The sequence below is a fragment of the Mixophyes fleayi genome, chromosome 2, assembly GCF_038048845.1.
Source record: "Mixophyes fleayi isolate aMixFle1 chromosome 2, aMixFle1.hap1, whole genome shotgun sequence".
NCBI lineage: Eukaryota > Metazoa > Chordata > Amphibia > Anura > Limnodynastidae > Mixophyes > Mixophyes fleayi.
The window spans coordinates 137,781,637-137,809,028 of record NC_134403.1 but is presented as its reverse complement, the minus strand read 5'-3'; the positions used below and the strand labels follow the sequence as shown (position 1 = coordinate 137,809,028).

The 27,392-nt window shown below is 45.8% G+C and overlaps 1 long non-coding RNA gene across 1 annotated transcript; it reads right to left on the bottom strand.

Moving 5' to 3' along the window:
- Positions 1 to 485: 485 nt before the first annotated feature.
- Positions 486 to 11,109, bottom strand: LOC142140218 (uncharacterized). Its single transcript, XR_012688341.1, has 2 exons — positions 10,674 to 11,109; positions 486 to 627 (listed from the first exon to the last, which is right to left on the bottom strand). It is a non-coding gene; the product is annotated as an uncharacterized LOC142140218 (long non-coding RNA).
- Positions 11,110 to 27,392: the final 16,283 nt, after the last annotated feature.

Here is a 27,392-nt window from a genome sequence, read left to right as displayed (position 1 = left end):
AGTACATCTCTGGTCTGTTTAAGATCAGAGTTTTCAGCATAGAAAAAGAGTGGAAGCTTATTATTTTGTAAAGAAACAATGATCCAATTTTATTCGTTAAGTGTCTTTTGCTGAAGGAATTTATTAACCTATATAACACCAATGAGGTTATGCCACTAGCCCTGTTTTCCATGTGTATCAGGTTGTGTCTTGGTTCTGTTTTCAGTATATGTTTTAGAAAGAGGTTATGTCGTACCAAACTGTTATTTCTTTGGGCCTTATCACATTATATCCCGGATGTGAGGTGTGACCCTATTGGTTGGCCTCTTCTCCATTGGCTTTTAAACAACAGCTTTACTTAAGTGTATAATGCTAATACGTAAATTAGTTTAATGAAATCACACATATACCAATTTTTCTTGTAGCAAAAATATTTTAATTTATATACTAAAACTATTAACAAATGTTAAGTAAGAAACAGGAAAAAAAATAATCAATAAAAGGTATTTAACATTTTTTTGAGATATTTTATTTTTTTTTTACATTTTTTTGCTTTTTCTTTATGCTTTTTATATTTTTTTTCTTGTTTTTTTAATTCATCCAGAAGCCTCTGGCTGTGCCTTGGAGGACCCATCGACTCCTCATCAGCTGCAAAAAATGAAAGACAACAATTTAGTAAATGCACTCTTAATACATTTCAATGTGGTGAAATGCTAGCTGTCGGTTCTTGTACCTTTGCATTTTGTAAGCTCGGTATACTGCATAAATGAATGTTAACCAAACACTGGCCCCATTCATTAAATTTTGATAAATGTAGAAGTACATAACATATACTGAAAACAGAACCAAGACACAACATGATACAAAGACAGGTGACAGGGTAAACCAAAGTAGCATAACAAGGAGAATATATATTTTTACGGTTATTTGCAACCAGCACCATGATTCAACAATTGAGAGATACACCAATGATGTTACTATGCACTAAACAGCGTAGCGTTCGCTTCTGCACGTAATGCAAGTATGTGCCGGCTTGTACGGACGTGAACGGGTAGATTAGGAAGACTTGCGCCGCAAGTCATAAAGCTGCGTATGTGAGAATACGCAGCTTAATGACTTCGGCCGTTCGCAGCCACAAAGTACGTACATTAGTGCACATACGTACGCTGCGCTCATTTTGCGTCCCGTAATGACTCAGGCCCAGTATCTCTCTCTGTCTGTGTGTCGGTATGTTAGGGAATTTAGACTAAATAGGGCAGGGACTGATGTTAGTGAGTTCTCTGTACAGCGCTGTGGAATTAGTGGTGCTATATAAATAGCTGATGATGATGATGATGATGATGAATAGTGGGAAAGAACAAAGAGGAGAGGGTTGGATAGAGGTGGAAGGGTACAGGGTGAGGAATAGGAGAGTGTTTCAAGTCAGTTTGTAGGCATATTTAGAGCATGGTAGCCTTAGTAAAACATTATTGACATGTTATCGTGAAAGCAAAAGGGGAGGGAGGCAAGGATGTTAGTTAGAAGTACATGAGGGAGGGGGATAAGAGGAAGGGGTCTAGCCCAGCTCTGTGCAAAACAGCAAATATTTAGGTATTCGGTCTATTTGCAATGCTGAAGTCACTAATATTATTAACGATCAATCTCATGGTAGGAGAGTCACTCGCTCCAAATGGTACAAAATTTGTTGGGACGGTCATTTATAATACTTGTGATGTATTCATAGCAGTACCTGTGCCAAATCCTATTGATCACTGTCAGAAGGGCAGGGGGATCAGGTTGTTTTCAGGCAGCCGCTATTGCGCATTTGGCTGCGTTGAGTATGTGACTGGCTAGTGCCATCATGTATTTGTCAATATCTGCCACAGGGAGAGTAGAGGGATTAGGACAGACAATGTGGTAGCGTCATGGAGGTAACATTACGAATCAGCGCATGAACATTTTGCCAGAACTTCACGACCTTGGGACATGACCACCAGACAAGGCGAAATGGCTAAAGGCCAACAGACGATAGAAGGTAGCGATTAAGCCACTCGGGAGGGATTTGAAGGTCCGCAAGCTCTAGGAAGATTCGCATGGGTGCTATGTCCGATAAAAAGTTGAGACCATGTCGGGACCAAAGTCTGAAAGCAGTATGATGCATCCCAGGGGAAAATGCTGTGTTTGATGGAGATCCATATTAGAGTGTTGGGAGACATCAGGGTTGGCTTTGATGTCGACATAGAGTTTCATGAAAGATGGGGAGTGAAATAGGACCCGTTGAGTGAAATGGGTGGCAACATAGTATAGAAATGTTTAGGAGACCTAGGCCGCCCTCTGAGGCATGGCGATATATCGTGCAAACTCTTGTTTTGGAGCGTAGGATATCCAGATTAAAACAGGTGATTTTTTTTTTGCAGGGTCTGTAGGGCCAGGGAGGGTACTCGAACAAGCAGAGTCTGGAACAGGTAGAGAATCTTTGGTAACAGATTCATCTTCACTGCCATTTTTCAACATGCTGCAGGTCTTCACAGCCCCCCATTCACTGTGATGTCAGAACTAGAAAGTCTGTGTAAATACAAATTAATTGTTTATGATGTCTGTGTAAACACCTTTCAAGTCAGGTTTTCTTTACACAGGCCTCACCAGAATGTCCTACAGAGATCATTTTAACTCCACACAACAGGCCATAAGTTTTCCTTTAATTACATACCAAACATGACTACTGTAAGTATGATCATTTATCCTTATTTCCCTTTGTTCACACTTATTACAGCTGCTCTCTTTGGCCCCGTTCTCTTTTGAGGTGTCTGGAGCTATCACAGAAGTTATTGATGTAAACGTAAATAAATATTTCACAGACCTCGGCTTACGACCTGTGCCACAAATGGGTACTGGGAACTCATCTGTAGCAACATGTCTGGGCTATCTCTGTCACGAGCCGCGGCGGTACTCACAGCCGCCGCGACTCGTCTACTGGGCCCCCCCTACGTCCCGGCTGTCACATTGACGACTGGGACGTCACTTCCGGCCGTGACCCAAGTTTCCAAGTCAATGGTCGGACGTCTCCTCTTCAGCGCCGCGTCCCGGCAATGAAAGAAAGCCGGGCGCGTGCACACATCGGCCCCACTAGTCTGCGGGCTAATTAATGTATGTAATTATGCAGGGGGCTGTGTATTTGTCAGAGCCAGGCTCTGATTGGCTGCTGGTAGTATTTAAGGCAGGACCCTCTGCTAGTCTGCGGCCAAGTCTGTCCCCACCACTAGGGGCCCAAGTGAACACCTGACTGGCAGAGCAGACTCCGGGTTGTGCCGTACCGGCTAGAGGGGTTCCTAACATTATAACCGGCCCAAACAGACGTTCCGGAGACGAAGTTGGGATTGATGAAAGCGGAACCAAATTGTCTTCTTTTCAAGCCCTAGCGGGTCATGTTGAGACCCTGTACCAAATGGTCCGGGGATTGTCCCAACGGTTGTCCTCTCAGAAGGAGGACTCCCGGACTACACTGCCCATTTCCGATTCCGTTGATGAACCTTATGTTAAATTTGCCGGACCGGTTCTCCGGAAATAGAGCTCTGTTCCGGAATTTTAAAGAAAGCTGCAAACTCTATTTTCGGCTGAAACCTCGGTCTTCTGGTTCAGAACAGCAGAGAGTTGGAATTGTCATCTCCCTCCTGCAGGGTGACCCCCAGTCCTGGGCTTTCACCCTACCGCAGTCGAGTCCTATCAAGCAATCGTTGGAAGCTTTTTTTAACGCATTGGGTCGCCTCTACGATGACCCAGATCGAGTTGCCTCCGCTGAGGCTCATCTACAGGCCTTAAAGCAAGGCCAGCGTTCGGCAGAAGAATACTGCGCTGAATTCCGCAGATGGTCACCTGACAGTGAATGGAATGATCCAGCGCTACGCAGCCAGTTTCGTCTGGGACTGTCAGAGGAGATTAAGGATTCACTTGTGCAGTATCCTTCCCCCACCTCATTGGAGAGCCTTATGCAACTCGCTATTAAAATTGACAGGAGAGTCAAGGAAAGGAGAACATAGAAAGAGGCATCTTCTTGCCCGTCTGCATTTATTCCAGCTTCCACGGATATTGAGAAGCCTACGCAGTCAGGGGCATTCCGCCTCCCTCCTGAGGAGAGAGACAAGAGACGGTCACAATGCTTATGTCTTTATTGTGGTAATAAAGGCCACTTCTCCTGCTCTTGTCCATACAAACCTGAAAAAGGAGCATGTCTAGGAAAAGCCCACTTAGGTTTGCAAATTGTTTCCCAAAAGAATGCTGTCCTGATTCCTGCACAAGTCACTTTCGGTGCCAGTTCCGTGGCCCTGTCGGCCTTCATTGATAGTGGAGCTGCAGGCAACTTCCTTGACATCGGGTTTGCCCGCTCCGCTGGGATTCCATCTGTTAAGCTCAAATCCGCTATTATAGTCTGTGGCTTAGACGGGAATCCATTCCCTGGAGGCAAGATTGAATGGGAGACTCCGCTATTACACTTGAACATTGGAGCGCTTCATTCAGAGTCCATAACGTTCCTCCTTATTGACTGCTCATCAGTTCCATTGGTCCTGGGCCATCCTTGGCTTTCTCGTCACAACCCTGTGGTGGATTGGGAGAAAGGAGAAATTGTTCAGTGGAGCTCGTATTGTTCACAGTCTTGCTTGACTCTGCCTCTGCGAATGATCCAGTCTATTCCGGAGCAACTTCCCTCACAATACCACGAGTTCTGGGATGTGTTCTCCAAGAAAGCTGCGGACACTTTACCACCTCACTGTGACTTCAACTGTGCCATCGAGCTTATACCCGGTTCCAAGTTACCCAAGGGACGCTTGTATTCACTCTCGGGTCCCGAGACCAAATCCATGCAGGATTATATTGAGAAGAATTTGAAAAAGGGGTTCATCAGGCCATCTAAATCTCCAGTAGGAGCTGGATGTTTTTTTGTGTCCAAAAAAGACGGAGGCCTAAGACCCTGTATTGACTACAGAGGATTGAACCTCATCACAGTCAAAAACACCTATCCCCTTCCTCTCATCTCCATATTGTTCGATCAATTAAGAGGTGCAACAGTCTTCACCAAAATCAATCTTCGTGGTGCATGTAACCTCATCCGGATCAGAGAAGGAGATGAGTGGAAAACGGCATTCAATACGCTTTCTGGCCACTACGAGTATCTGGTCATGACGTTTGGTCTTAGTAATGCACCTGCGGTGTTCCATGATCTGATTAATGAGGTGCTACGGGAGTTCCTTGGTCATTTCGTGGTCGTCTATTTGGACGACATCCTCATATATTCTAAATCATTACCTGTACATCAGGGTCGTCAGACAAGTTCTGCAGAAATTGTGAGAACACCACCTCTACGCTAAATTGGAAAAATGTGAGTTTAAGGTGCAGAAAGTATCCTTTCTAGGTTATGTAATCTCCTCTCAGGGATTCTCCATGGATCCAACCAAGGTCCAAGCTATCCTGGATTGGGTACAACCGAATAATCTCAAGGCAGTACAGAGGTTCCTGGGGTTCGCCAATTATTATAGAAGATTCATTTGCGATTTTGCTGAGATTGTGGCTCCTATTGTTACCTTGACTCGCAAAGGAATGGATCCAACTAACTGGTCACCCCAGGCAATAACCGCGTTTGAGACCTTAAAGAAAGCGTTTGTATCCGCTCAGGTCCTTAGACATCCAGATCCTGAAATACTGTTTGTTCTTGAAGTCGATGCCTCCGACGTCGGTGCTGGTGCCATCTTATCTCTAAAAGATCCCCATACTCGCCGCTTACACCCATGTGCCTATTTCTCCCGTCAGTTCTCCTCAGCTGAAGCCAACTAGGATGTGGGTAACTGGGAACTATTGGCAATCAAATGGGCCTTTGAGGAGTGGCGACATTGGCTAGAAGGCGCTGCACATCAGATCTCTGTTATAACTGATCACAAGAATCTACAATACATACAGTCGGCCAAACGCCTGAACCCCAGACAGGCTCGTTGGGCACTGTTCTTCACCCGTTTTAACTTTGTGATTACCTACCATCCAGGTTCTAAAAATGTCAGAGCAGATGCCCTGTCCAGAAGCTTCTTGGCACATCATGTTCCAGTTATTAGTCCTGAACCTATCGTTCCCTCTTCCATGATCCATGCTGGGTTAACCCAAGACCTGAGCAGCACGTTGCAAAGGTTTCAGAAATTAGCTCCTGACAAGACTCCGGAGGGATGTTTATTCGTTTCAGTTCATTTAAGGAAGGCAGTGCTTGTAGAAGCACATGATAGTAAGACTGCTGGACATCCTGGAATACAGAAGACTTTGGAGATCCTCTTCCGTACTGTCTGGTGGCCATCTTTGTCTGCTGATGTCAAGAGTTATGTCCTCTCTTGTGAGGGTTGTGCCAGGAGTAAGGTCCCCAGGAGTCGTCCTGTAGGCCAGTTGCTTCCATTGCCCATTCCTGCAAAACCCTGGACACACTTGTCCATGGACTTTATAGTTGACCTGCCACTCTCTGCAGGACACAACACCATCTGGGTGGTAGTTGACCGCTTCAGCAAGATGTCACACTTCATACCACTACCCAGGCTTCCTGGTGCTCGAGATCTGGCCATCCTGTTCATCCAGCATATATTCTGGCTCCATGGACTTCCTACTGACATAGTTTCCGATCGTGGTTCCCAATTCGTAGCGCAATTCTGGAAATCTTTTTGTACCCTTCTTGTAATCAAGATTAGCCTCTCGTCTGCATACCACCCTCAATCGAATGGGCAAACCAAAAGGGTTAACCAGTCCTTAGAACAATTCTTACGATGTTACACTTCGAAATTTCATGATAACTGGTCCTCTCTGTTACCCTGGGCAGAATTTGCGTATAATAATTCATGTCACTCATCTACCAAAACCTCTCCATTTTATTGCAATTTTGGTTTTCACCCCAGATCTAATTCCTTGTACTCTCTCAAGTCCGCTGGTATTCCGGAAATTCGTTCCACGGCCAGGGATCTCAAAGTCATCTGGAAAAAAGTGCACTCATCATTGAGACAAGCCTTATATTTTGCTAAATATTTTTCGGACCACCACCGTACCACCTGCTCCCTCAAAGTGGGCCAGAAAGTGTGGCTGTCTACACGCAATATTAGGCTCAGACAGCCTTGCAGAAAACTGGGGCCTAAATTCATTGGTCCTTTCCTCATTATCAAGAAGATTAATGCTGTAGCCTTCAGATTGAAAATCCCTGGTTCCTTGAGGATCCCCAACACATTCCATTGTTCTCTGCTTAAGCCTGTGTTATACCCGAATCAATTCCAGTCTTCGAGTTATTCTGTACGGAACACAAACAAGTACATCATTCATAAGATCCTCGATTCTAAGAGAGTGCAGGGGCAGGTGCATTTCCTGGTACAATGGAAGAATCGAGGTGTGGAGGAGCGTTCTTGGGTCCCGCGAAGACAAATTCATGCTACTAAACATCTTAAAGAATTCTTCAAAAAATTCCCTAAGAAACCTGGGTGTCGGGGTTCCTTAACCCCTCCTCAAGGGGGGGCTACTGTCACGAGCCGCGGCGGTACTCACCGCCGCCGCGACTCGTCTCCTGGGCTCCCCAGGGTCCCAGCCGTCACTTTGACGACCGGGACGTCACTTTCGGCCCTGACCCGGCCGTTGCCAAGGCAACGGTCGGACGCCTCCTCTTCAGCGCCGCGTCCCGGCAATGAAAGAAAGCCGGGCGCATGCACACATCGGCCCCACTAGCCTGCGGGCTAATTAATATGTGTAATTATGCAGGGGGCTGTGTATTTGTCAGATCCAGGCTCTGATTGGCTGCTGGTAGTATTTAAGGCAGGAAGGGCTTAGCCTCCCTGCTGGTTATAGTTTCTCTGCCACAGTCCTGCTGACCTGCGTGTTTCCTGTACCTGTCTTTGTTCCTGTCCCTGTCCCATGGACACTCTATTGGATTTCCCGTGTATGACCCCCATGCTTGGATTTGGACCCTGCCAGTTTGCTCGTGACCCTGACCTTTCTTGCCTGTACCTTGACCTTGCTACCGTGCCTGTGACCTCTGACCTTGGCTTGTCTATTGGATTCGCTGTCTGCTGCCGGCCTTGACCCTTGCCTGGACTTCACTCCGCTTTTCTGGGTTCTCCCCAGCCGGTACGCACTTCTCGACCCTCTGCTAGTCTGCGGCCAAGTCTGTCCCCACCACTAGGGGCTCCAGTGAACACCTGACTGGCAGAGCAGACTCCGGGTTGTGCCATACCAGCTAGAGGGGTTCCTAACAATCTCATCCATAAATACCTCATGGAGAGAACAGAAATGTTTAGAAACAATCAACAGGATACTTTAGTTTATATTCAGATTTCAGGTTTTAACCAATGGCTGGACACGGAGTTCCTCTGAACCTCATCAAAGTAATTCTATGAATTCAGTCACATACATATTTGCAGCTTTATAGGACTAGTAATTAGCTTGCATATGATACCTCTAAAGAGTGGCAGAGAAATTGTTACCTGCATGATAATTTTCCCTGCTCACCTTCCACAATCCTTTCGATCTTATGCGATAATCCGTCTGCATTACCATGCAGCACCTTTTCTGTGCTGGACAGAAAAAGTGTATTGCTGGAAGGTCAGGCTCCATCTGAGCAGCTTCCCATTGTCCCCAACCACTCTGTGCAACCAGCTGAAAGGGTTGTGATTTGTGACTCCAGTAAAGTCCTGTCCATATCGGTAGGACTGCAACTTCTGCAAGGCCCACACTATGGCTAAAAACTATTTTTTCAAAACCACGTAGACCACCTATCTGGGGATCAGCTTCCTACTTAAAGTATGGAGTGTTCTTCCCCTTGTTTATTCACTTGACTGAGCACAGCTCCCAGCCCAGGAGGCATTCATTTGCACTGTAAACCTCCTGTCAAAATTAGAAGCCCGCAATACAGGGGATTGGGAAAGTGCAGATTTCAGTGAACGCTTCCTCGCAGTCCTGTGTCCAAGTCACCACATGGGGCAACTTCTTTTTTGTAAGGGCTTTTAGGGGTTTAGCTAGAGTGCAGTATTGGAGTACAAATTTCCGGTAGTACCCAGCAGTCCACCGAAGAAGACATGACTTGTTTCTTGGTCTTAGGAGTGGTCCATGCAGTGATAGCATCTACTTTAGTTGGCTCGGTGCCCCAAGTACTGCACCTCACTCATGCATGCCTTGCTATTTTTTCTAGCACAAATGTTCCTCCCAGGTTTGGCTTAACACAGCAATTTCATTTAGGCAGGCTACTGCATAACTCTCTTAACCCTTTAGGAGGTTACCAACAAGTCACTGGAAGAAGGCAGGAGCATTTTTCATTTCAAAGGGCATGGCCAGAAACTCATATAGACCAAAATAAGTGATATATGCAGACCACTCGGTCGTGAGGGATCTGCCAGTGCCCACTACTCAGATCCATAATGGTTATACAACGTGCATGGGCTAATCGCTCTAGCAGTTATTCTATCCTGGGAATTGGATAGGCACAGTGGCCTCATTTAACCTCCTATAATTATTATTTGTAAGGCGCCACAGATTCCGTAGCGCAGGATACAGAAGCAAGTAGCAAAGAGATGATGTAATACACATAATTAGCACAATGAGTGTGAGTAATGCTAAGGGGACTCACACAGATAGCAGTAAAATACAAAACGTATGAGGGAGTCAGACAGTAGGCAGACATAGGACAATAGGTTAAGAGGACCCTGCTCGCCAGAGCTTACATTCTAGAGGGAGCAGTGGTGAGAGACAGTAGGAGAAACTAGGAGAAAATGGAGATGGCATGAGAGGAAGAGGAGGTGATATTTAGAATGGTTAGGAGGTAGTAGGATAGCAGAGCTTGAAAAGGTGGGTTTTAAGAGGCCAATTGAGGCAGAGGTCAGTGGCCGGGTAGGTATGTTCCTTGAGACAAGGTCAGAGACGTAAGTGGTAGAAGTGTTGGTAAGGGCTTTGTAAGTAAAGGGTAAGAAGCTTGAATTGAATTCTGCATGGATAGGGAGCCAATGAAGGGATTTACACAGAGGAGTAGTGACGGGAGAGAAAGATGAGCCTACCCCCTATATGAATTGAAGGTCAGAAAAGTGAGAGACAGGAAGGCCATTTGAAAGGAGGTTGCAGTAGTCGAGACAAGAAATAATAAGTGAATGGCCAGGATTTTGGTTGCTTCCTGAGAGAGGAAGGGATGGATTTTCGTGATGTTATGGAGGAGGAAGTGGCACGGTTTGGTGAGGGAATGGATATGAGGGGTAAAGCTGAGGGCAGAGTCAATGGTGACTCCAAGAAAGCGGCTTGGATGACAGGAGAGAGAGTTGTGTTGTCAACCAAGAGGAAGATTTTGGGATGGATAGTAACATTGACAGCTAGATACTTGAGTTAGAAAGGCGGGAGAGAGGTCAGGGGATGAGAGATACTTTTGCATGTCATCAGCATAGAGGTGATATTGGAGGCCAAATGACTGAATAAGCAAGAGAGATGGTGTAGAGAGAGAGAGAAGAGCAATAGAAAGTGGAAGAGGGGAGGAGGAAGAGACAGATGCAGAGCTGCTAAAAGAATGGCTAGAGAGGTAGGAGGCAAACCAGGAGCGAGCTGTTTCATGAAGACCTAGGGAGCGAAGCATGGTGAGGAGAAGAGAATGATCGACAGTGTCAAAAGCACCAGAGAGGTCAAGGAGTACGTGTGGAGAAGTGAACTTTAGACTTAGCTGAGAGTAAATGGTTTCTTACTTTACTGAGGGCAGTTTGAGTTGAGTGAAGGTGACGGAAGCCAGACTGGAGAGTGTCTAGAAGAGAGTGGTAAGAGAAAGTGGGTTAGATGGTTGTAGACAAGTCGTTAGAGAATTTTATAAGCAAAGGGAAGCAGATATGAGGCGATAATTGGAGAAAGAGGATCGTTCAAGGGAGGATTTAGAATCCACACAGAACAGGATGCCCCACATTTTATGGGGATCAGCACTACTAGGGTAGCCCAGGATCTTAATTATCCCTAGCTCCAACATTTCCTCAGTCTCGCTCTTCATGTCTGACTGTACCTCCCGCGAAATCAGGCTGTCTGTCGGAGGGGAGGCTGATTGCCTGTGTTTACATTATGGGCTACTTGATGTGTCCGCCCTGGCTTTCCTGTAAAATGATTCTGATTGATCTTCATGTCACAAACAGCTGGCCCATCTGCACTTCTGTCAAACTCTCACTACATTGGGTGTTCTCTAAGGATCCCCCCCCCCACCCTTGGCATAGGCCACTAATTTCAGCAAGGGGTCTGGCTCCTGGTCCTTCTCAGGTAAGCTGCATACAGATAATAGAGCCTCCTTCCCCTTTTTATGATAGGCCTTGATTATGTTCACAGGATATACCTTGTTTCTTCTGTCCCTCATTCCTGGCTACCACATAATTGACATCATTAATGCATTGAACTGTCGAGAAGAAGTCATCACAAGCAGTCTGCATAGGGACCAATACCAAAACTTCCTCACCCACTTCAAAGTAACACTGTCTAACACTGCGGTCATACCATTGCTTCTGCTTTGTCTGTGTAGCCTCAAAATTACTACGTGCCATCCCCATTAGGGTTTTGTGTTTTCTCCCTGAACCGCACCACATAGAGGATCACTGAGGTTTCAGAGATGATTAATTTTCCTTCCCCCTCCTCGTTGATCTAAGGGACCGCGCACCCAGCACCCATAAAGTAGTTCAATAGGGGAGTGGATTCCAGTGGCACCTACCTGAAAGAAAACAGGAAGTGTGGCAGAAACCACTCCCAATTCCTTCCTTGGGACTCCACAAAGGTGTCCTACCCTGGGGAATCCTGCCCTGGAAAAAATTGTTATGGAGGAGAGGGCCACTCCTTCAAGTACCTTGTGGCATAGTCCACTACAATGAGAATAAATTGTTTCCCAAAGATACTGGAAAGGGGCCCCACAATGTCCTGAGCTACCTGTTCAAAGACTTCTGTTATTATGAGCAAAGGCTAGAGGGACACGTCTCACATCACTGGCTTTCCCACCATATGACAGGATCGACAATAATTGGCAATATCAGTACCCATTTCTGGCCAGTAAAAATTATACACTAAGCGAGTTTTCTGTATGCCTAAATGCCCTGCCAGGGAGACCTCATGGGCTACCCTGATTAACCATTATCGATACTCCCTGGGGCATCACTAATTGTTTCTCAATCACCCCAGTCTCAAGTAAGTCCCTTTACCTATACAACCATTCTACTGTAGTGTCAATGTGCTGTGTGTGCTGAAAAGCCTTGCTTCTCACTCGCTGCTCAGTGTCTGGTGACAAAGGTAATGGTTATTGTCACGGGCACTAGGAGTCTTTACCCAGGGATCACCAGGTGATAAGCTTACCAGAGCAGTATAGATGGTAATATGGTACTCTGGTAGCGGGGTGATCACGGAACAGGAGACAGCAGATGATAGGGATGCTCGGGAAAGTCTATGACTAGCAGCACTGGTAATATATATGTAGTAATACACGAGGAACTGAATGGACAAAGTACACGTGAGGGTAGTCAGTGGTCTGCGGTAGCAAGTTGTACCACTGCTATAGTGAGGAGGAATGTCCAACAGCAACGAGGAGGTGATGAGAGTCAGCGGTCTGCGTTTAGCAAGTTGTACCGCTGTCTAGGTGAAGGAATGGAATCCAGGTGGAGGTATCCGGGGAGTCAGTGGTCTGCGTTAGCAAGTTGTACCACTGCTATGTGAGAGGACACTGGAACAGGTGACACAGAAAACAGGGATCAGTGGTCTGCCTCTAGCAAGTTGTACCACTGAATATATATGTGAGGAGGAGCACGGGGAGAGACTGCAATACAGAGGATACACGGGCACCTTGAACTTGATCCACAATGACATGCACAATATAGTAATGACTGAACAGCACTGCAATAATACAAAGTCACAGAAACTATCCGGGCAAAAGATAACACAGTCAATGATGGCAATAGTCTCAGCGGATAGTAAGCTCCAGAGGAGAACAACTCAGTCCAGCAAGATATGCAATACACCAGCACAGTCAATGAGAAGTATGCATACCGTGGTTCAGGAGCAGGCTGTCAGACAGGAGTGCAGAGATACCTGAACGGCTGGAGGCCGGCAGGATGCGAAGTCCCTGGAGGGTGAAGCGGTAATGAAGTAGGTGCAGCGCACAGGTAGGTAGACCAACAGGGATAGCAACAAATACTCAGGAAGCAGTAGTATGTAGAACTGGACTCCTGGGGAACCCTGAAGAGTAGCGATGGTCTAGACAAGATGAAAGCAGTGAGGCGTAGATCCGATGCAGACTGGCGAGTAGACACCAGCAGGAACACTGAGAAGCACGGAGAGTGGATCAGCTGCTGCAGACACGAGTAGAACTGAGGAGTAGCAGCCAGCAGGACTCTGCAGGTACACGGAGGTAAAGGATAGAAATCAGCAGGTGCAGTCACGATGAAACACGGGAGAGTAGAGCTGAGCTGGAACAGTTGAGCACGCAGAGCAGCGGATAGGAATCAGCTGTTGCAGTCTCGAGGAAACACAGGAGAGTTGAGCTGAGCTGAAGACTGTAGCGCACGGAGGCAGCGGATAGGAATCAGCTAAACAGTCATGATGAAACACAGGAGGGTTGAAGTGATCTAAAGACTGTAGTGCACGGAGGCAGCGGATAGGAATCAGCTAACACAGTCACGATGAAACACAGGAGAGTTGAAGTGGTCTGAAGACTGTAGTGCACGGAGGCAGCGGATAGGAATCAGCTAACAGTCACAATGAAACACAGGAGAGTTGAAGTGGTCTGAAGACTGTATTGCACGGAGGCAGCGGATAGGAATCAGCTAACAGTCACGATGAAACACAGGAGAGTTGAAGTGGTCTGAAGACTGTAGTGCACGGAGGCAGCGGATAGGAATCAGCTAACAGTCACGATGACACACAGGAGAGTTGAAGTGGTCTGGAAACCACAGGAGAGTTGAAGTGGTCTGGAAACCACAGGAATCAGCAGCGATGAATACACGAGGAAACACAGGAACACCTTCAGAGGCTCATGAGGAATGAGACTCCAAGATCAGGCAACGAGGTATGGAACTCAGGTGCTTTAAATAGGGAGTGTTGCCTGATCAGCCAATTAACTAAAGGGACAGGTACTGAAGGTTTGAAAGGGCTGGGCATGCGCAGACCCTCAGGATGGTGGACGGCCACGGTTCCTAAATACACGGGAAGAAGCACTCACAGGCTGGTGAGTGACAGTACCCCCCCTTTTAAAGGTGGGCACAGAACACCTGGAACCGGGCTTGTCCGGATTTTTGGAATAAAACTTCTTAAGAAGAGCTGGAGCGTTGAGATCTTCAGCTTTGATCCACGAACGCTCCTCAGGACCAAAGCCCTTCCAATGAACGAGGAAACGGAGAACTCCTCGCGAAATTTTTGCGTCCAATACATGAGTAATCTCGAAATCTTCCTCCTGATGAACTTGAACTGGCTGAGGTGCTGAAGGAGGAGCCGAGAAACGGTTGATGATGAGAGGTTTGAGCAAGGACACATGGAAGGCGTTGGAAATACGAAGGTTCTTAGGAAGTAGAAGTTTGAAACAAACTGGATTTATCACTTGAATGATCCTATATGGACCAATAAAACGGGGAGCGAATTTCATAGATGGGACCTACAAACGAATATTTTTGGTAGATAACCAGACACGATCTCCAATTTTCAGTGGTGGAATAGCCCGCCTCTTCTTATCTGCGAAAGACTTATATTTGGCAGATGTCTTCTTTAAACAGGTTTTGACCTGAGACCAAATATTTTTGAAGGTCTGACAAACAGTCTCTACAGCAGGAACTTGGGTGGGAGGGAGGGCAGGAAATTCCGGAAAAGACGGATGGTGACCGTAAACCACAAAAAATGGAGTTTTGGAAGATGACTCATGGTACATGTTGTTATGAGCGAATTCAGCCCAAGGAAGCAATTCTACCCAGTTGTCTTGATTGGCTGATGAGAACATCCTTATAAAGGTCTCGAGATCTTGATTGACCCATTCAGTTTGTCCGTTTGATTGAGGATGGTAAGAAGATGAGAGTGCTAATCATATGCCCAAGGTTTTACAGAGGGCCCGCCAGAATCTGGAAACGAATTGTACTCCTCTATCTGACACAATCTCAGACGGACATCCATGAATACGAAAGACTTCTTTGATGAAATGTTCAGCCAGAGTAGACGAGGAAGGCAAACCAGACAAAGGGACAAAATGAGCCATCTTCGAAAATCTGTCTACCACTACCCAAATAGTATTACAATTTTTACTAGGCGGAAGATCAGTAACAAAGTCCATACTAATATGGGTCCAGGGCTTGGACGGAATGGGTAGTGGTTGAAGCAACCCCGCTGGAGTTCTGCGGGAGGATTTAAACTGAGAACACAATTCACAAGCAGCTACAAACTCTTTGACGTCTCTCCTCATCGAGGGCCACCAGTAACTTCGAGAGAGAATCTCAAAGGTCTTGCGTTCACCAGCATGTCCAGAAAAATGAGAAAAATGGAACCACGAAAGGATTTTCCTCCTAAGAGTAGGAGGCATGAGGGTCTTCCCAAATGGTAGCACTTTAGTGGAAGAAGCAGCCAGCGAGATACATTTGGGGTCTAGTATAGAATGGTTGGGAACCTGTTCAACGTCAGAGGACGTCACAAAAGCTCGGGATAGAGCGTCAGCTTTCTTGTTCTTGGCAGCTGGTTTGAAGGTTATGATTAATTCGAAACGGGAAAAGAAAAGAGACCATCTTGCTTGACGAGGATTCAAGCATTGGGCAGACTGTAGGTATGACAAGTTCTTATGATCCGTGAAAATCGTCACATGGTGACGAGCTCCTTCCAATAAGTATCTCCACTCCTCTAATGCAACTTTGATAGCCAGCAACTCCTTGTCCCCGATAGTGTAATTTTTCTCCGCAGGCAGGAGACCCCGAGAGTAAAAGGCACAAGGATGGAATTTTTGTTGCTCCGATCGTTGGGAGAGAATGGCTCCTAAGCCAACATTAGAGGCATCTACTTCTAGGAAGAAGGGAAGTGTCACATCAGGCTGGCGAAGAATGGGAGCAGAGGAGAAGGACTCTAAGGAATTGAAAGGCTTGGAGAGCCTCGGATGACCATTGCTTAGTATTGGCCCCTTTACGAGTCAGGGCCACAATCGGAGATGCAATGGACGAGAAGTCTTGAATGAAGCGTCTATAGTAATTGGCAAAACCTAAAAAACGCTGGATGGCACGAAGGGTAGTTGGCTGGGGCCAATGTAATACAGCATTCACCTTTTCTGGATCCATTTGTAGGCCAACTCCGGAAACAATATACCCCAAAAATGGAATCTGGGGTAACTCGAATGAACATTTTTCTAGTTTGCAGAATAATGAATTTTTCCGGAGTCTGGAAAGGACCTCTGCCACATGATAGTGATGAGAAGGCAGGTCCTGTGAAAAGATCAATATGTCGTCCAGGTAGACAACGACACATACATATAACAAGTCCCGAAAGATCTCATTAACGAAGCCCTGGAAAACAGCGGGGGCATTACACAACCCGAAAGGCATTACTAGATATTCATAATGCCCATCTCTGGTGTTGGACGCTGTCTTCCATTCGTCACCGGGCCGGATTCTAATTAAATTATAGGCACCACGAAGATCCAACTTGGTAAAGATCCGAGCTCCCTTGATGCGATCAAATAACTCAGTGATCAACGGAATGGGATACCGATTTTTAATAGTAATGGCATTGAGTCCACGAAAATCTATGCAGGGGCGTAGTGATCCATCCTTCTTTTTTACGAAGAAGAACCCGGCTCCAGCGGGAGAGGTGGAAGGTCGAATAAACCCTCGCTGGAGATTCTCTTGGATGTATTCAGATGTAGCTTGAGTTTCAGGTAACGAAAGTGGATACACCCGACCCCTAGGAGGAGTCTTGCCAAGTAGAAGATCGATCGGACAATCCCATGAACGATGAGGAGGAAGACGTTCAGACTGAGCTTTATCAAAAACATCGGCAAATGAAGCATACTGAGGAGGAAGTCCCGGTGAGGAAGATGAGATGGAAGATTGCTGTATTTTCAGAGGAATGACTTGAGAAAGACAACGATGATGGCATTCAGCTCCCCAAGACGTAACTTGAGGAGTGCGCCAGTCAATCTGGGGAGAATGACATTGAAGCCATGGAAGGCCTAAGACAATCGGACTTGTCGTAACAGGAAGAATTAAAAACGAAATCTCTTCATGGTGTAGCACACCAATCTGAAGCGTTACTGGAGACGTACTCTGGGTGATGAGACCATTGATGAGACGTGATCCATCTATAGCAGTCACAGTAAGCGGTGTTTTCAAAGTAATCACTGGTAGGGACCATTGATTCACTAGGGATTTAGAAATGAAATTTCCTGCTGCTCCAGAATCAATCAGTGCTTGAGACTCAAAGGATTTGGTAGCAAAGGAAATCGTAACATCAAAAGCGCAGACTTTTAATTTCGCAGAAGATGGAGAGGACTCCAGGGACCCTAACTTCACCTCTCCAGAACTAGTTAGGGCCTGGCATTTCCCAATTTCTTAGGGCAAGAACTGAGCATATGTGTAGAATCAGCACAATAGATACAAAGTCTATTCTTTACTCTTCGGTTCCTCTCCTCTGAAGTTAATTTGGAACGTCCTATCTCCATGGGGATCACAGGAGATGAAGCTGGACGAAATTGAGGGGTTGAGCGAAGAGGTGCTTTAACTGAAGTTGTTTTCTCAGATTCCCTTTCACGAAACCTCATGTCTACACGATGGCAAAGAGAGATCAAATCTTCTAATGACGTAGGAAGCTCTTGGGTAGTCAGTGCATCTTTAATTTTATCGGAGAGCCCCTGCCAGAAGGCGGCAATTAATGCTTCAGTGTTCCACTGAAGTTCAGAGGCTAATATCCTAAATTGAATGACATACTGGCCTACTGTACGAGAACCCTGACGTAAACGAAGAATGCAGGAAGCAGCGGAGGTCACACGACCTGGTTCATCGAACACACTTCGGAACATAGAAATTAATTTGGCACTATCTTGTAATACAGGATCGTTTCTCTCCCACAGAGGGGAAGCCCAAGCCAGAGCTTGTCCAGAAAACAATGAGATAAGATAGGCCACTCTGGAACGATGGGTAGAAAAATTTTGAGGTTGGAGCTCAAAATGAACTGAGCATTGGTTGAGAAAACCCCTACAAGTTTTGGGGTCTCCATCGTATTTTGACGGAGTAGGCAGGTGAAGCGTGGAAGCCGTAGACACCTGGGATGGCACTGGGGAAACGGAGGAAAGCACAGGAGCTTCAACATTAGCTGTAACGGTCTGTCCAGATGTTCCTTGGGAGGCTAACGACTGGTAACATTGAAGTAACAGCTGTTGGCGAGCATCCTGTTGCTCCACACGGGTGACCAGATGCTGCAGCATCTCTTTGGCTGTAGGTTCCGTATCTGGGTCTGTCATGGCCTGATCTTACTGTCACGGGCACTAGGAGTCTTTACCCAGGGATCACCAGGTGATAAGCTTACCAGAGCAGTATAGATGGTAATATGGTACTCTGGTAGCGGGGTGATCACGGAACAGGAGACAGCAGATGATAGGGATGCTCGGGAAAGTCTATGACTAGCAGCACTGGTAATATATATGTAGTAATACACGAGGAACTGAATGGACAAAGGACACGTGAGGGTAGTCAGTGGTCTGCGGTAGCAAGTTGTACCACTGCTATAGTGAGGAGGAATGTCCAACAGCAACGAGGAGGTGATGAGAGTCAGCGGTCTGCGTTTAGCAAGTTGTACCGCTGTCTAGGTGAAGGAATGGAATCCAGGTGGAGGTATCCGGGGAGTCAGTGGTCTGCGTTAGCAAGTTGTACCACTGCTATGTGAGAGGACACTGGAACAGGTGACACAGAAAACAGGGATCAGTGGTCTGCCTCTAGCAAGTTGTACCACTGAATATATATGTGAGGAGGAGCACGGGGAGAGACTGCTATACAGAGGATACACGGGCACCTTGAACTTGATCCACAATGACATGCACAATATAGTAATGACTGAACAGCACTGCAATAATACAAAGTCACAGAAACTATCCGGGCAAAAGATAACACAGTCAATGATGGCAATAGTCTCAGCGGATAGTAAGCTCCAGAGGAGAACAACTCAGTCCAGCAAGATATGCAATACACCAGCACAGTCAATGAGAAGTATGCATACCGTGGTTCAGGAGCAGGCTGTCAGACAGGAGTGCAGAGATACCTGAACGGCTGGAGGCCGGCAGGATGCGAAGTCCCTGGAGGGTGAAGCGGTAATGAAGTAGGTGCAGCGCACAGGTAGGTAGACCAACAGGGATAGCAACAAATACTCAGGAAGCAGTAGTATGTAGAACTGGACTCCTGGGGAACCCTGAAGAGTAGCGATGGTCTAGACGAGATGAAAGCAGTGAGGCGTAGATCCGATTCAGACTGACGAGTAGACACCAGCAGGAACACTGAGAAGCACGGAGAGCGGATCAGCTGCTGCAGACACGAGTAGAACTGAGGAGTAGCAGCCAGCAGGACTCTGCAGGTACACGGAGGTAGAGGATAGAAATCAGCAGGTGCAGTCACGATGAAACACGGGAGAGTAGAGCTGAGCTGGAACAGTTGAGCACGCAGAGCAGCGGATAGGAATCAGCTGTTGCAGTCTCGAGGAAACACAGGAGAGTTGAGCTGAGCTGTAGACTGTAGCGCACGGAGGCAGCGGATAGGAATCAGCTAAACAGTCACGATGAAACACAGGAGAGTTGAAGTGGTCTGAAGACTGTAGTGCACGGAGGCAGCGGATAGGAATCAGCTAACAGTCACGATGAAACACAGGAGAGTTGAAGTGGTCTGAAGACTGTAGTGCACGGAGGCAGCGGATAGGAATCAGCTAACAGTCACGATGAAACACAGGAGAGTTGAAGTGGTCTGAAGACTGTAGTGCACGGAGGCAGCGGATAGGAATCAGCTAACAGTCACGATGAAACACAGGAGAGTTGAAGTGGTCTGGAAACCACAGGAATCAGCAGCGCTGAATACACGAGGAAACACAGGAACACCTTCAGAGGCTCATGAGGAATGAGACTCCAAGATCAGGCAACGAGGTATGGAACTCAGGTGCTTTAAATAGGGAGTGTTGCCTGATCAGCCAATTAACTAAAGGGACAGGTACTGAAAGTTTGAAAGGGCTGCGCATGCGCAGACCCTCAGGATGGTGGACGGCCACGGTTCCTAAATACATGGGAAGAAGCACTCACAGGCTGGTGAGTGACAGTTATGTAATTACATGTACTGGATGGAGGGAGGTTAGAGAGGGAGTTTCTGTGTGAGAGTGACTTTCTGCTGGCAGTCTCCTTCCCTCTCAGGGGTTAATTGTGATGACCAAGCTTGCACTGTGTGCCTTTGTGTGACCACTCACACTCTAAAAGTAGTTACATCCCCAACAACTTCTGATATAGATAGTTTACACTTTTCGGGTACAACTGAACATCCATTTCCCCGGTCACATCCTGGTACCTGTGAAAAATACCATGTTATTCTCAGCAACATCATTACTAGGGACATTATGAGATAGCATCCTAACTAAATCAGTCCCTAGCAAAACATTTGTAGGAAAATGGTCTGATACCCCAACTTCCCTTAGACCTCTTCCCTTAACCCAGTCAAGATTAACCCTGGCCATAAGCATGGCATGGTGTATTCCTCCCACAACTTGCACATAAATAGTTTTTCCCAGAATGATAACCTCTGACCTCACTGACTCCACACCAGAGCAGGGCCCTCTTAACAACATTATGGGCCCCTGGGCAAAGCAGATCACCGGGGCCCCTATATATATATATATATATATATATATATATATATATATATATATATATGGGCCCTGCAGCCCAGGGGGCCCGTCAGAGGCAGCGCAAAAAAAAATCCTGAAAAAAAAAAAAGAAGAAAATACTTACCTTGCGGTCAGCTGGCGATCCGGCTCCCTCCCTGGTCTCCTCCTCCGTGCTGCGCTCCGCAATGGATGTCAGGCGGGCGTGATGATGTCACGCCTGACATGCACTGCGAGCGCCGCATGGAGGAGGAGACCATGGAGGGAGCCGGATCGCCAGCTGACCGCAAGGTAAGTAGTTTCTTCTTCTTTTTTTTTCCAAATTTTTTTTTGGAGCTGCCTCCGACAGGCCCCTTGGGCTGCAGGGCCCCCGGGCACCTGCCCATTGTGCCCAATGGGAGAGACGGCCCTGCACCAGAGTAACATCAGCACTTGTGTCTCTTAACCCCACAGTTACCTTGTCACTGACAGGACCATTGGCAAGTTGTCATTCCAGCTCACTTGGGATCCAGCAACACACAGGACAGCTGGAGAAGACGGGGGGAGGTGGGCCCCCAGTGGAGGGTGTAGATTTCTTTCTCTCTGAACAAGCGGCGCTGAGGTGCCCTGCCTTGTTGCAAATAAAATAATGTCAGGTGTCCTCCAGAACTAAAGAAGGGGGACAAAGAAAAGGCGTTGTTCTCTGACTACTTCAAAACACCAACCAATTTGTAATTAAAACGTTAATTTAATGTAAGTAAAACATCAATAACACATAGCCTTTGCATTTCCACAACATGTAAAATACTCATCCACTGAAATTTATCAGATAGCATGAATAAAACATAACAACAAAAATGCACCTCTTAAAGCGCTTATAAGTTATTTCTAGGATGACAATTTATTAAACCCTGGGGGTGCACTCCCCAGAAAGTCAATATTACACACTCCCCACAGAAAAAAAAAAGTCAGTTGAAAACCGGCATGGGTGTTAAATGCAGTCTGATAATAGCTCAGACAATGTGAAATCAGGTTGAAAAAGTAATGATAACATCTTTTAGTTCCTTAGCCACTTATACTTCAATAAATGCTTGGTGCTTAATGCCCACAATGCACTGATGTAGTTCAAAGTGCAAATGAGTTTAAAACAGACCTTTCTTGAGTGCAAAGCAATATTCCAGCTAATTGCCAACTGCTGGTAAGCAACCTTCCAATTCCTCCTTTGGTGTGAAATGAAAATCACTCCTCCTGCTGGCTCTTTTTTAATCAGTCCCTTAGAAGTGAGCAGGATAGTCTTACCTGCAGGTCCTTCTGTAGCAATACTCTGGACAGAGATTTTCTCTAACATTCAATGCTTACAGACTCTTGCGGCGATATCCGCTCACCTTTGTAGATGAGTACGGTGCTACATATTAAACTCTTTTAATTACAACTGCGGGGGTACTGAGGTGGTAATAAGTCCATCCAGAAATCAAACTTTAAAAACCGCAAATGAAGCATAAAACCTCTTGGGCACAAAGTGAGAAACTGCTCCTGGATCATTTAATCTTTCTGAGCATCAAAGGTGGTGATTTTTAACTCCTCAATCCACTGTTGGAAAGAACAGTTGGGCCACAAATCCTGAATAAGTATCAGATGCACTGCGCTTTAACTCCCTGAACTTTTGACTGTGAGCCTCAGGGATTATGTTAAAACACCACAACAGGGCACTTTTGATAGCCTCATAATCTCTGCCCATCTCAGGGAGAAAGGTCTGCAAAGGCCTCTAAGGCTTTTACCTCTCAGAGCAGTGTCAAGAACTGTGCCCACTGATATTTGGGCAGTCCATGCTGTCGGCAAGTCTTGTTAAATCCTTGCAGAAAAGTTTCCAACTCCCAGGAGCGGATTGGGAACTTAAGGTTGCCCGGGAAAAAAATCTTGAAGTGGCCTCATGTGGGCGGGTCCAAATCAACTGTGGGTGGGGCCAACACAAAGGTAGGCGGGATTTAGAACTACTGGAATTCTATTGTAGTAACAATTAGGAAAACCTAGATGTGATAACTTAAGACAGTGGGTCATTTCTAAAGCAAAGCAGGGAAAAAGCTGCCAGTCCTGTGCTATAAAAATACATGAATCTTTTTACATTATCTGTGACTGGTTTATTCCTCTATGCTCAAACTTCTTTAGTTGCCTACTAACACGTAATTCCAAAATTCCCTTCATAGAAACATATCTGACTTTGTTTAATAAGTTAATAAGAAAACATGTTGGCAGAAACCTATTTGATCAGTCTGCCAGAGCAGCATATGAGCACCTCACCACACTAATACATCTTTCCCTGGCACCAATGCAAGGTAGAAGGCTGGCAATGGAATCAAGGCGAGAACCACTAAAGTATCGCTAGAGCTGGAATAAGGCTCTGGGGGGCCCGGGGCACTTAAGACAGGGAGGTTATCATATATGACAAACAGGCAAAACTGTGCGCACTACTGTTAGGTACACGCAGCTCTGCCTTCACAAGTAGTACAGTGTGAAGTGGGGCATACCTACCAACTGTCCTTTCAGTCAGACCAAATCCTAAGCAAGACAGTCACCCAAATTCTGGACTGTCCAACCAGATTCAGGACAGTTGGCAGACTGTCCTCCTCTCTCCTACCTGTTCTTGTCACTGTCACCACCTGTGGCTGCTGGGTCAGTTGCTGCTTGTCTGGATCCTGGAATGGGTTGGAGGCCCTATTTGGAAAAAAAATGGGTACATGAAATTTAGAAAACTCCAAACATTCCTGGCATTTAATCAATAGCACCCACATGTAATAATTAGGCCTATTTCCCTCCCTCCAAACAGCCCCAGCAATAAATTAATAGCATTTACATTTAATATAACCATTTTCCAAACACATTGCGGCATTAAATAGTTAATATTCACATTTAATAAATAGCTCTCCTCCCCAAACTCAGCCCCACATTCAATTAATAGCCCCAAACCATCCCAGCATTAAATTAAAGGTCCCTTCACTCCATTTTAATTTAATAGGCCCTAGTATTAAATGTCCCACCAATAAATTAAATTGCCCCACCTTCACCCCACAAATAGCATCTATTAAATAATTAGCCCCAACCTAAACTCCACCATTAAATTAATACCCTACCTCCCACCCATGAACTATTAAGACAGCCACCTTCCCTTCCCTCATATCACACAATATATTAAGACCCTCCTATTCCACCCTTTAGCAGCCCCCACTCTTATCCTACATATCCTTTAGCAGCCCCCACTCTTATCCTACATATCCTTTAGCAGCTCCCACTCCTATCCTACATATCCTTTAGCAGCTTCCCTCCTATCCTACATATCATTTAGCAGCCCCCACTCTTATCCTACATATCCTTTAGCAGCCCCCACTCCTATCCTACATATCCTTTAGCAGCTCCCCTCCTATCCTACATATCATTTAGCAGCCCCCACTCTTATCCTACATATCCTTTAGCAGCCCCCACTCCTATCCTACATATCCTTTAGCAGCTCCCCTCCTATCCTACATATCCTTTAGCAGCCCCCACTCTTATCCTACATATCCTTTAGCAGCCCCCACTCTTATCCTACATATCCTTTAGCAGCCCCCACTCCTATCCTACACACCCTTTAGCAGCCCCACTCCTGTCCTAAACACCCTTTAGTAGCCCCCAGTTGTATCCTACACACCCTTTAGAAGCACCCTTCCTATCCTACATACCCTTTAACAGCCCCCACTCCTATCCTAAACACCCTTTAGTAGCCCCCACTCCTATCCTACACACCCTTTAGTGGCCCCCCTCCTCTCCTACACACCCTTTAGTGGCCCCCTCCTATCCTACACACCCTTTAGTGGCCCCCTCCTATCCTACACACCCTTTAGTGGCCCCCTCCTATCCTACACAACCTTTAGTGGCCTCCTCCTATCCTACACACCCTTTAATGGCCCCCTCCTATCCTACACACCCTTTAGTGGTCCCCCTCCTATCCTACACACCCTTTAGTGGCCCCCTCCTATCCTACACAATCTTTAGTGGCCCCCCTCTTATCCTACACAACCTTTAGTAGCCCCCCTTACACACACACTTTAGCAGAGTGACACACACACTTTAGTAGAGACACACACACACTTTAGCAGAGACACACACTTTAGCAGAGACACACACACACTTTAGCAGAGAGACACACATACACTTTAGCAGAGAGACACACACACACATACACTTTATCAGACATACACTTACCTGGCTCCTTCTGCAGACTCCCCTCACGGCACACATGTGGCGGCAGCTGTCATGTGACACGTCCCATGTGACCTCTGTAGGAGACTGCAGCCACAGAGAGGGGAGAGACGATTATCCGTGGCCACATTAAAGTAGGTGGCTGGTCCCAGAGGAGGAGCCAGCCACCTAGTACCACACTGCCCCCCCTCCCCCGCCGATCGGGGGGGCTACACACTTTTTTTTTTTTTTAAATAAACCCATAAAAAGACCCTAGTCGGCCTCCTGAGGCCGCCGGCCTACCGGGACTTTTCCCGGTAGGTTACATTGCCAATCCGCCCCTGCCAACTCCCCATCTTTCTCAAGAACAGGGAAATTCTCTGGATAGGGTTTGCTGATACCAATCTCTCTGACTTCTGGCTGGCATTGTAGTTTGGCAAGTTTCAGCTAGCATCTCCTTTCTGCCTGTCATTTAGCAGCTTCTCTTCTTGCTGCTCGGCTTGACAACCTGCTGCTTTCATAACAGCTTGTCTCCCTGCTGCGCGCTCAGCAGCATGGCGCAGCTGCTCTGCAGCTTCTCTTTCCTGAAACTGTTGTATCAGCTCCATTTTGATTGTAATGTCCGCTGACCCCAAATATTTGAGAGCCGTTTGTAAATAAATGTCGATAACAGTATCCACAATTAAACTATTAGAAAGGCAACAGTATGTCTTATGTTTTAAGCGTTGAGTTCAGTATTTGTTGAATTAGTCTGTATTCCCTCTATCAGGAATCATACAACCATAAATTTACTTAAGTTCTTAAAAAATTAAACATATATCCCACAAGCTTGCCACCAGTTATAAAGGGTGTGTGACAAAGGATTAATCAAAAACACGTGCTCTGTTTAAAATGATTCAATGTTTTCCTGTCTATAACATACACTAACATTGCCTAACCAATTAAGCCACCAAGGTTTTTCGTGAAGAGCTGACACTCTTATTCAGGAAGCCTTCAAGACTCCCATTGAATTAATCTATCACAATTTACTTTCCTTAGACTGATCTTAAACCAAATGATCGCCTCTATTTCAACTATGTAGCATTCTAACCAAGTTAAGTCTGACATGTGAATTTGTAAGACAACAGAGACCTGAACTTAAGTGTACGTTAATATGGAAAATAAATTCACAATGCTTAAGATAAAAACAATTAACAAAATGACATGCAAAGATATAATAGTTTCTTGTAAAATAAAAGGACATAAAACAACAGAAATGATAACTTACGGATGATCAGCTTCTGCCTTGCTGGAGGAGTGCGAAATAAAGGGACACTTCTCAATATCAAATTGACCGCCCCCCCCCACACACCCAAAAAATAAGTGTACAAATTTCTTAGAATTATAGGACATTTTGTAAACATGCTGCAGGTACACACAGCCCCCCTTTCCACAATGATGTTAGAACTAGAAAGTTTGTGTAAATGCAAATTAGTTGTTTATGACCTCTGTGCAAACACCTACATGTCATGTTTTCTTTAGACGGGCCTAACTTTTCACCGGAATGTCCTACAGAGACGATTTTACCTCCACACAACAGGTATTTCCCTTTATTTGCATACCAAACATGACTCCTGTAAGTATGATATTTGAGAAAATATAATGACATTTTCCTGTGTCCTTATTTTCCTTTGTTCACTCTTACACCAGCTGCTCTGGCTTCCCACCTACCTGTTGAGGTCCGGAGAATTTACAGAAATTATTGACATAACCTTAAATTGTTACTCAGCACTTCTCTGTAGCCACCTGTCTGGGCTCTCTTATCCATAAATACGTCATGGGGAATACAGAAGAGTTTTGAAAAAAATGAAAGGGGTACATTAATTTAGACTCAGGTTTTAACCTATGGCTGACACAAAGTTTCTGTGAGCTTCATCAAGCTAATATTATGAGATAATTCACAAACACATATTTGCAGTTTTATAAGACTTTTAATTAGCTGGCATATGACATGCTGTAAGAAAGGAAAAATAGTTTTTGGCCCCGTACTGGCAAACGGACAATTTCCTGGATCAACACACTACCTTATGTGTAGTTAATGCCAGGAGTCCTGTATGTTCTGTTTTGTTAGGAAGACATCCAATCCTTTTAATCTATCTGCAGTGTCTGCTGTTAGGGCAGTGAAGCTATGGAATGCACTACCACAATAACTAGAGTTGGCAGCTTTTGCAGCTGGAGATTGGGTAACTGTGTCCTCTGTAGAGACCTTAAACTGCACAGGTTTTCACAAAATTCTGTATGGGTCAGTAATACATTTATACACATTTATAAGGCAATCAATTAAATATTTTCTCTAATAGGAATATTTCTAGTTCTAACAATCTTTTCTCATAACAGAGCTATCCTCTACCCCTTATTAA